This window comes from Chaetura pelagica, unplaced genomic scaffold (assembly GCF_000747805.2).
Source record: "Chaetura pelagica isolate M959 unplaced genomic scaffold, ChaPel_1.0 scaffold141, whole genome shotgun sequence".
Lineage (NCBI taxonomy): Eukaryota > Metazoa > Chordata > Aves > Apodiformes > Apodidae > Chaetura > Chaetura pelagica.
This window is the reverse complement of record NW_009952059.1, coordinates 95,290-105,891: the sequence shown is the minus strand read 5'-3', so window position 1 is coordinate 105,891 and position 10,602 is coordinate 95,290.

The following is a 10,602-nucleotide window of genomic DNA, read 5'->3' as shown; positions in this document are numbered from 1 at the left end:
TGAAAACTAAACTAGACAACTTTAATTAAATGATAATGATAATGATAGAAGAAAATATGTACAATATATACAAGTAAATGCAAGAACATACAAAACCCTCTTGCCTCCCCTCACCCCCAGAAACTCCCGAGGCATCTCCTGAGCTGTGAGCTAGAGATAGAGGCAGAAGAAAAGAGGAGCTGAGGGAAGAGTTATGGAGGGTCAGGAACACATGTGCCTAGGGATCAAAGGAGATGGACAGACAGAGTCCTCCCTGGACGCTGGCTATGGATGGAAGAGAAGGGAAAAAGAAGAAGGAAGGTTTGACTTCTGTGTTCGCTGAATTTTTACCAAGAGCTATGTAGCTATATGGAATGGAAGACTTTGGTTTGTCACCTTTGCCATCTGTCCAGTCCGCCCTTCCCTGCGGGAGGATTGTAGATACAACTCTTCTGCTCCTTTAGTATCCGAAGCAGTAGATTCAACAAGTAGAGCAAAGTGTCCTTGGTCCCTTGGCCTATTTATAAACATCCACGCAGTATCAGTCCACCAGCTGGAAAACTTGTGTGCTGCTTGAAAGAGAGTTCACTGAAGAAAAAAAAAAATCAGTAAAAGGAAAATTTGCTGCATCCTGGCTCAAACCAGGACGTTGTTAAACTCTAAAACATGCTAGGTGCAAAAAGAACCCACACTGGATGTAAAGCCAAGGCTTTAATCAACTTAAAGAGAATGAAGGGATTACTGTTACTTCAGCTACAATGACAGGTTCAAATTGTATATCTTTAAAATTATTTATGGACAAAACTTTCCAATAGCCATCCATTTCTCTGGTTATGCTCATCCCTCCATTGCTCTGCTGGGTCCCACTATTGATGGCTTCTGTCCTGTGGAATGGAGCACTGTTAGCATCCTGAGTCTCCTGATGTTGATTATTCCCTCCTAGGATCCTCTTGGGATCACTTTTGTCTTTCCTTACTTGTGCTTCAACTTACTCTTTCTTCACTGGGTTGCAAGTCCGTGTTTCCCCCAAATTTACCATGTCTCCTACATATAGTGGATATTTGGCCTTTGTTCTTGTTATTCCTAGAACTGGTTTTACTCAGCTCCCAGGTTGCAATCCTTTGGTGACCAGTAATGCTCCACTGGTAAGCTGCTTATAGCCCTGAGGCCACGGGTATCATCACTGTTACGATTTGTAATGATTTAGAGGGAATTTTAAAGAATGCTCTTACTTTTAAGTGAGTCTTATGGAGGGGCTGCTGAGAAAACTGGTGGGGTTGCTTTGTTAGGCTCAGAGGGAGAAGTCCGAAAAGCTGGAACATTTGAAACTTTAATTGCAAGTAATTCTTATTGCAATGCTTGTCAGGTGAATTATACCTATTATATAATGTGAAAAATCACTCTAATCATAACAGTGATTATTATGCAAACCTTTTTCCAAAGGTCTTGAAATGCCCTAAGGACTCAGCAGGGAAGCATTGGGGAATTCAGGAGGTGTTTTCATGCTTTTATTCTATCTTATTTCCTCACATTTCACAGCACCCCATGCTACTCATTCGTTAATGAAGAACAGTTGCAATAAATCTGAAACATCAAGAACTTCTCTTGTAATTTGTTCTTGAAATTGTACCTTACCTCTGAGTTATACACCGGAGGAAGAACTCACCAATCAGACATTGCTCCACTTCCAATCAACCTTTGTAGATAAGATACAAAAAGAAGGTGACCCTGAAATCTAGTGACCTCAGTGCTGCAATCTCAAATCAACAAGCACAGAAGAAAGTAATTAGGAATTATTTTTCAGAATCATAAGGCTGTAGTGTTCAGTTTGCTTCTTTTTCCAGTGAAAATATTGAAAATTATGATACAATGATGCTCAGATTAAAAAAAGCAAGAGTAAGAAGGTGCAGCGTGATAATGACATTGCTTCCTGTGACTATGCTAATATTTATGCTTCACATAAATTGGATTATTCCACAGCATCATCACTCTTAGTGGGCTACCAACCTATACCAGAAATGGAAGCCTCCATCATGCTGTTGTGCAGTGAAGCACAGCACTGGTCACTGTGGACAGGCTGCAACTCAGGGCAACACAGCTTCTGCTTCCAGCTACCTCCTGGTACCCAGGAGGACCCCAGTCCTTGCCTTCCACTTGCTGTTGCATGCATTTAATTTTGCTGACTGCAGCAATTCCCAAATTTATATTACTCTGAGTTCTTCCATGCCAGGTGACTGTACATTTGTACCATCAGGGAGTAGGTTATTCACTTGCCCAGTGATGCCACTGGCAAAGCAATGGAGTTGGTTTTCTGGCCAGTTATTTGTAGGAGTGGATAACTAGGTACATGGACTATCAGCCATTGACTCCATGTATTTTCTAGGGCACATGGTCTGTCAAAGTTCAAAATGTGTCACTTCTTTAATACAGGGGATTTTTAAAAAGTTTAACCCTATTTGTAGGATTGTTTTTCTCTTTCGTTTAGTCACTGAGTTGTTGAAACAATAGTATTCAATCCTAGGATCTTCAAATCACAGCTGTTGAGGCTTTCTGCTAGTGATGTCTTTGCCTGGATGCATTAGTTAAATGCTCGTTGAAGCATGTGGTGGTTTATGGGTGAGTGCAGGAGGGTATGGTGGACATCTGGTTTGCCTGGAGGTCCAGTCAGTCTGTGGGGTGATCAAACTCCCATTTCTCACCTCCCAGGAAAGCTTCCCACCTCCTTCATGGTCGCTACAGTGATATCCAGCCTTAGCCTTTACAACAGCTTAATCAGAGAGGCAGGTTTTGTTTTGCTCCCTCTCTTTGCTCCAGTTAGTCTCTGGTTACCTCTGCCAAGTATCAGTGTTTCCCATGGAGCAGAGCACTTCCTGCCTGTTTGTGGTCAGGGCAGCCCACTCAGGTGGGAAGAACTGAGGGTTTGATTGCCATCACTCACACAGGTGGATCTTCCAAAGCCTCCACAGCCTGGAGTACTGTTGTCACTCCCATGATGTTTCAGGATGGGGAAGAGGTCAGGGATGTCCCCGGTACCACCAACATCAGCTACATTCATGGGGAGGTACCTGGACACCTAGGCTGTACAGGGATCCCACCAGGCAGGATGGATCAGGTGCCTCCAGAGAAATTACTTGCATCCATCTTCTCCCAGAGCTGGCTTGGGAAGGTCTGGCTGAAGCTCCTGGTCACACTTAGGTCTGAAAGAGGCATCAAGCTGTGCAAATCTGACAGAACAGCACTCATTAAGAGGAAACAACTCCAAATTCTCCACTTCTGATGTTTTAGCCTGATGTTGAGTATTGCATCCATGGGCTGAAGCACATTACTTTAATAAAAATCAACAGTAGCCACCAAGTCCTTTTATTGCTGTGGGCTAAATGTATAACAGGGCTTGAGCTTCCAGCTCTCACTGTAACCCCTAATGTCCCACCAACCTCTGTGAGGAAGTGAGGCTGCCCAGGCTGGCATTAGGAACTCAAATACTGTTGTGGGTCATGGCCCCAGGGAGTTAGCTTCCTTCTGGTAAAACAGCAGAGTTGTCCTCCCCTTCCCAGGCATGTGCTCACACTGGCAGATTTCTGGAGCCTGAGGGTGGCTCATGTTTCACCTCTCTTCTGAGTACTACGTAAGGCAAAAATCTACTCCCAGCCTTTAAAGCCTAAGTAAGCAAGTTTATCAACAGGACTGTGGGCACACCCCTCTTCCTTCGTCATAGTGGAAAATAAGTCTTTTAGGTTCTTCAACTTGTACTTGGTATTTTTTAGGAGGTCAAGGTTCTCCTTTTGTTTTAATGTGGACCTTCATTTTTGCTCTGTTTCTTTCAGCTGTGCATGGAGGGATGCTGTGGGATGGTAACCATAGTAACTGCAGAGCATGGCAGACATAATTTCACCCCCAAAATACTTATTACTGGGTTTGTGTTTGCTGGAAGTGAATTGTCTCATTCCCTGAACAATAGGAAGAAGTGAAAATAACTTGTTTATTTCATAGTGATTAAAGGAGAAATACAGTTGGATATGACGGGAGAAATATGCTTTGGGTGCTGTGCTGGTATGTCCAAGAAGCCAGTATAGACAGATAAGATCAAACAGAAATCTAATTGTAATTTCTGTATAATATTTAATATCAATGAAATAATGTAGTTTGAGGCTTTCTTGTTCACACTGGGCATTTCCTCCTCTTTGTGAGTGTTGTCAGGTGATCTCAAGGGTCTGGTGCAAGGGACTGCAGTGATATGATGGTTCTTCATTACAGGTAATGTGCAACTCCTACTCCAAAGCAGTTGCAACAAATAACAGTATCAGTGTGGGGCTCAGCCCTTCATCTTTGGTGTCCAACTTTGAGTGTTCAACTACAGCAGGAGAGTGGGGGGCTCCCAGGGCTTGTCCCCAGGCGATGGAGCTCAGCACCTCAGGAAATCATACTGAGCACTGAGGCCTCAGGAAGGGGAAGGTAAAGGTGGGAAGTTAGAGTTGGTGTTTGTTTAATGTGGTTTAAAACTGCTTGGGAAAACATGATTATGCAGGAAAAGACAAGAAGTGATTCTGCTGTAATGACATCTCCAGCCTGATAAAATTGTCCTGATGTGTGAGAGGTGGGATGGAATGTTCTATGCACGACCAAAACTTCTTTACTTACTTGGCAGAGGTCCTAGTTTGACCCAGGATGTCACATGATATTGCTACAGAATGCTTCTTGCAAGAAATCTAGTGCTTTCTCTCCCACCCCCGTTCTCTGTATGAACAATCTTTTTTCCCCTGTGCCCAAGTGTCCTGGAACAGGCAGTACAGACCCTGTGACTGCAGTGGCTTCTGTTTCCAGCTACATAACACACTTGTGTATTTTAGGGACCAAATGCAGATCATAACAGTACATAGTAATTTGAGTTGTTGTCATCTGTCTTCCCCTTGATAGTACTTAGACAGTTGCATTTTTTATTTTTTTTAAATAAAGTCACTTATCATAAAAGCACTTTAGTACTCAGTAGTTCTGGAGATTTATTTTTATGTGCATTTGAAAAATTAATGCCTTGATGAATCACACAGCAATAGTTAATTTTCCTAGAGATACTTTTATTCAGGGGACTGCTAAGCCCAACCCTGAGCAACTTAAAAAATTACTGCTTAGAGTCATGAGATTATATTTAAAAAAACTAATTTTGTAATAACTTATAAAATAAATTACCCTTTGCTTTTGAATGGATATTTTCTTTTCCTTCCTCTCAGATAGAAACAAAATTTAAAATGGGAGAAGCTGAGTTTTATAGAATAATGAGACTCCACAAGTCAGATATTGATGAAAACAATAATGGTGAGAACTGTTGACTTAATAAAAAAGAAAAATGAGGCACCTTAGTACTCCTTAGCTGACCTAATGCTGAAATTGGATGTACTTATTTATCTTTTTAGGAACCTCCTCTCATTATGACTTTCTAAAGACTTGACTTTAGTATTAGTATTTTCATCATGTGGAAAGACTTTTTTCACTTCATTATGCCCAAAAAAGGTTACCTGGGGACAAAAAAAAGCATTTTTGCAACGGTGGAGAGGAACAAGCAAAGCAACAAATATGTAGTAAGAGGCACCTTTCATGGCCACACATTTTTGCACTTCCACATGGATAAGCAAGAACACCTACAACTCCCCAGTGAATGTTTCAGGGCTTTGCATCCTGCATTTCTTCCCTGCATTGATTTCTAGTGTACATTCCTCATGAAAATGTTGGTATTTCCCCAGGTTTTGCTCATGGGCCTGAAAACAATGAGATAATTCTCTGTTATCCCACAGAGAGAGAGAGAGGATACTGCAACAGCTGCTGCAAATTCAGTACTGTTACTACTGCTAACAACAACAACAATAATATGAACGGTTATTCACTTCATAAAACAATTACAGTGAAAGTGCTAAAATGAGCTTTGTGTCTTAAAGAAAAAAAGCATCTTTTGGAAGACTTCTGATGTACAGTAGAGAGTGAAAAAAGCAACAAAATCAATTACAACTACATCAGTAGTTGATTAATAAATTGATCACAAGTAAATATATACTTTAAAGTTTCATTAATAAATGCAGCTAACTGAATCATTCACTATCACAATTAGCAAACCATGTCTGTGTGGAAAGTGTATTGTCAATGTAATGGTTTATAAGTAAAATCAGTAAAGGAGGCTGGCTCTTGTACAAAAAGGAAAGAGGATTAATTGGTATTTTTAACTGAGTTGAAGAATATATTTTGTTCTCTGGAAGAATTTGATTTCTTACCTCAGGCTTCAGAGCTATTCCCTTTCAAAAGGCTGTGAAAATACTTTTTTTTCCAGCATTCAAAGGATGTCTTTCCATGTCCCTTCCTCCCAGCAAAAAAAAATGACAAAAAGATGTGAAGTTTAGGTGTTTAGAAAAACATTGCCCCAAGGTCTGAAACCAAATACAAGAAATTGCCTGCTGAAAACATTTATTGTCTCTGCAAGACAGAGGTAGTGACAGGTGTATTTATTTTAAAAGGAAGGTGCCCTAGACTGTCTGCAACATGACTTGGAAGAAAACACTGATAACTCCAACTTCAGTATCTATGGAGAGGGAGACTTGTCAGTTAAAGTGGTTCCTGTGGAAAGAGTAACATCATAGAAGTAACCTCATAGGCATCCACCACAGGTGGATGAACGGGAGTGTTAACAGCCTGGATGTCAGATCTGCTGCTGAGTAGTTTGCTCCTCTTTCTCCAAGCCTGACAGTGAACAAGCAGGACCAACCCTGGCTTTGAAATCTCCAAGGAATCTACTAAATAATCTGCTAATCCATCTGATGAAGGCATTAGTTTCAGTGGTGTTTGTCTCTTAGATGGCATTGACTCAACAAAACTAAAATGGGAGCTGGCAGCTGGTTTGTATTTGTGTTGAGTACCTTGACTGCCTACAATACCCACCTGCTGAGAATGAGCTGAAGTGTACATGAACAAACATGATCTTAACATGTAATTTCTCAGAGTAACTAGAAGTATCCCAAAAGCTGCTTGGATTTTGTGAGTTCTCCAAGCTCACGCTCCTTGCTAGTTTAAGACTTCATGTCAAATTTATTTTGGTTTGTAGTGTATCATTTATGCTGACATGGTTTGACTTGGTTTTGACACTGTATTATCATCTTCCCAGCCTTGCACTGCTGGCTGTATAAGCGTCTGATGATACTCAGTGGCATGCAAATAAACAGACAATTGCAGTTGGTACAAACATCCATTGTATTTCACAATGTGCAGGCTCTGTCATTGATTTCCAAACCTAAACATGTGTTAGTGATTTCAATAAGCTGTTTTCTGAGAATACCCATTACTGTCAATCCAAGCCACCCTACAGAAAATTTCCATTTTAAATGTCTGTATTCTGTAGTTAGTAATTGATTTTCTAAAGATCTGAGAAGAGTCCTGCTTAGCTGCTGGGGTACTGATTTGCTCCATCATTGCTCTCATTTGTGTGCTTGCCCACAGCTCTAGCTCCCATCCCAACAGATGGAACAACAATTTTCCCGAACAATTTTCCATGTAAGGTTTCTTTTACATTTAAAAACTTATAATACTTTGGTATATTTCAACCCATTTATACTGGGAGAATAATCCCAGGCAGCCTTTCTCTTACCTCCCAGCTGTGTATTAGGTAATAAAGAATGGAGTTTTTTCAGAGTGTATATATCTGGTCAAACATACAAACACAGTTTCATGTTTTATTGTTGCTCTGAAGATGTGATTCATGCCATGACATTCTCCATGCTGAATATTAGATGGCCTAGACTTTACATAAGATCTGTTTCTCTGCCTCAGTGCGGAAGACTCTCCAGAAGGGCTAACCTAGCCCAAACCTTAGTCTGACTGTCCCTAGAGAAAACTTTATTTTACATGTTGCTTTTAGTTCCTCCAAGAGTCTTAAGTTTGTTTGGAGGTTTCCCATATGATGCTAAAAAAAGCAACAACAAGGAAGCAGTGATGACAGAGCTAAGAGAACTGAGGAGTCAAGCCTGAGTAACCACTAACACCAGGGGGCTTTCTCTGCTCACTGCAAGTAGTTTTCAATACCACAGTTACTCCTATGCTGAAATATGTTGTGTAGATTAAAATAACTTTATTTCATTGTTGCTTTCGGGTCTTTGTCAGATTGTCTCCTGCTTATAAAGTTCCAGGCATCTAGAATCAGGAGACTTCCTTCAGTGCTTTCCATTCCCTTTGAGCGTGATCAAGTGCTCTGTTACAGGTGCCACTGGGGAACTGGTCTCCAGCAGCAGCAGCTGAATTGGTCTGAAGGGCATCTTCATCCATAGAGGAGCACCTTTTCAGCCTTGGTACAAGCTGGATTTAAATGAAGGGGAGTGTGAAACCACAGTGCAGTGGTGTTAAAATGAAGGACAGATGTGTGCAAGCACACCATAGTCTCTCACACATCATTCATCTTTCTTTCCTATTGACCTAAGTTGCACACAGGAGAGGTAGGATTCATTTCCACTAGCTGTTTGGTCTTCACTTCAGGTTGCCAGAGGGTGCTGGCAGAGTGATCACATCCTGAGGTAAGAAACAAGATGACGTGTTGGTGCTGTTTTCCAGTAGATCCCAGGACTTTTTCCCTGGCAGAAAGTGTAGAGGAGAATCCAGCTCCCATCTGTGGAGATTCAAGTTGTTTTAGAGAGCACTGTTGCAGTGTTTAGAAAGGAACCTGTATGAAATTTCTGTGCCATCCACCAGAGCTACATGGTGCAGGACATTTTATGCTAGTTTTATTCCTGTGCTTAGCAGCATCCAGACAAATCTACTAATAAAACTTAATGTATCAAATTATCTATTCCACATTAAAAGCTAAACGTGCTCAGAGAGCTAGAAATTGAGTAGTTAAAAAAGACAGTCAACTGAAATGTGGAGTTGAGTGATTACAGAGCTTTACAAACACTGAAGCTTCATTTATCTGGAACACATCATGAGATAGATCCTCATACAGGCCCTCTGGCCTGCAAATCCTGCTGCACTCCCTGGTCTCTCTCTTCTGTGTCATGAGAATCTTTTTCAGCTGCTCTAGGTAGAATCATGGCCCATGCAGCTCAGCTCATTGAGTGCTTTCCTTTGTACCTATCCATCCCATGTCATCTGCTCAAGTACAGGAGCTTATCTGCTGATCCCTGATTAGTTCAAAGCAAATGAGACAGGTGTCTGAGACACATGGCACTGATCAACCACCAATTGTCTGTCACTCAGTAAGCCAAGGTGGGAGAATGTGTGGAGATAAGACAAAGATATTTTACATGAAAGCAAAATTCACTTTGAGGAAGTAATTAAAGGAAACTGGAGAAGATTGAGGTTGGCCAGTTAGAGAGAAAGCATTCAACTCAGAGAAGAACAGTCACAGAAAAAAAACAAAACTGACATGGACAACTGAAAAAATGATGAAAAATGGAACTGAAGTTTTTAATCCAGTGAGAGTTAAAAAAAGGCAGAAGCACTGCCAAGTAGTCAAGAGCATAAAGGAAGGATGGAGGAGAGAAACAGGAAAAAAGCAAGTCTGGTTGCACAGAAGAAAACTGTTTCAATCAAACTGATTGAAAGCCTAAGCTACTCTTAATTAATGTCCTAAATTGTTTCACATGTCAAACACACTGATGGGAGCCAGAGTAGTATAGCCTTATGTGGGGATTTGCATCAGTTTGAGTAAACTGATTTAAGCATATCTCCACTTAGATTGCCTGACCAGTTTGATCATCAGAGAGTCCCAAGAGACAAGGTATCAACAGGTGAAGGTGTCATGGACGTGATACTGAAACCACTCATGCTGTCCAGAAGTGCAGTGGGACTGATGGTTTGTAGTGTGAAAGAAATCTTTCAACAAACCAGTTAATTTTAATAGTTGCATTTTGGAGTAATCTGTTAAAATCTCTACCATTCTTCATCTTAAATCCCTATCTGTGTGATAAAACAGTAGAAAATGGGAAAACTCTTCAGTAGAAGTTTCTGAGACTTGAATTCAAGCATATTTCCATGCTCCTGCAGCCTGTTCCCTCCCTTTCCAAATTTTCCAACCCCTAACAGAAAATTTCAATAGTAATGACTGCCCCTCTATCAGCCATTAACTACATCAAAGAAATACAGTTTAATAATCATCAAAGAAACACAGTTTAATACTAAATAGGTGTTAGTTATAGAGAGGTAACCTTGAATAATGACATCTCAAGCACTGTGGCAGTAATGCTAGTCTTTGTTTTGCAAATACTCCCCAAGGCTATTTTAATAAAGGAACTAAATGCTCTTCTGCAAACATCAGGTCTTCTTTAATTTCTTCCTTCATTTTCCCTTCTGTTTTTATAGCCACCGTCTATTTTTTCTTTCCTAACTCTGTGCTTAACCTAGTGGTGGTGTTGGTTTGAACTCTTTGTGACGGGTTTGCAGGGTTAAATTAGCAATTACAGACCCTGCAGCTCTAGTAATGTTGGTTTGGCCAAACGTACGTTTGTGTTTGTTTATGCTGAAAAGGTTAGTTTTTAAGGAAGGAAAATCACTGTTTGACTGCCTAGCAGCTCATTGATTCACTGAGAAACAAAGAAGGTCATTTGATTTGTCCTTATGTGGTTGCAACTCTGTCCCTACCTCCCAGAGAAGTGTTCAGCA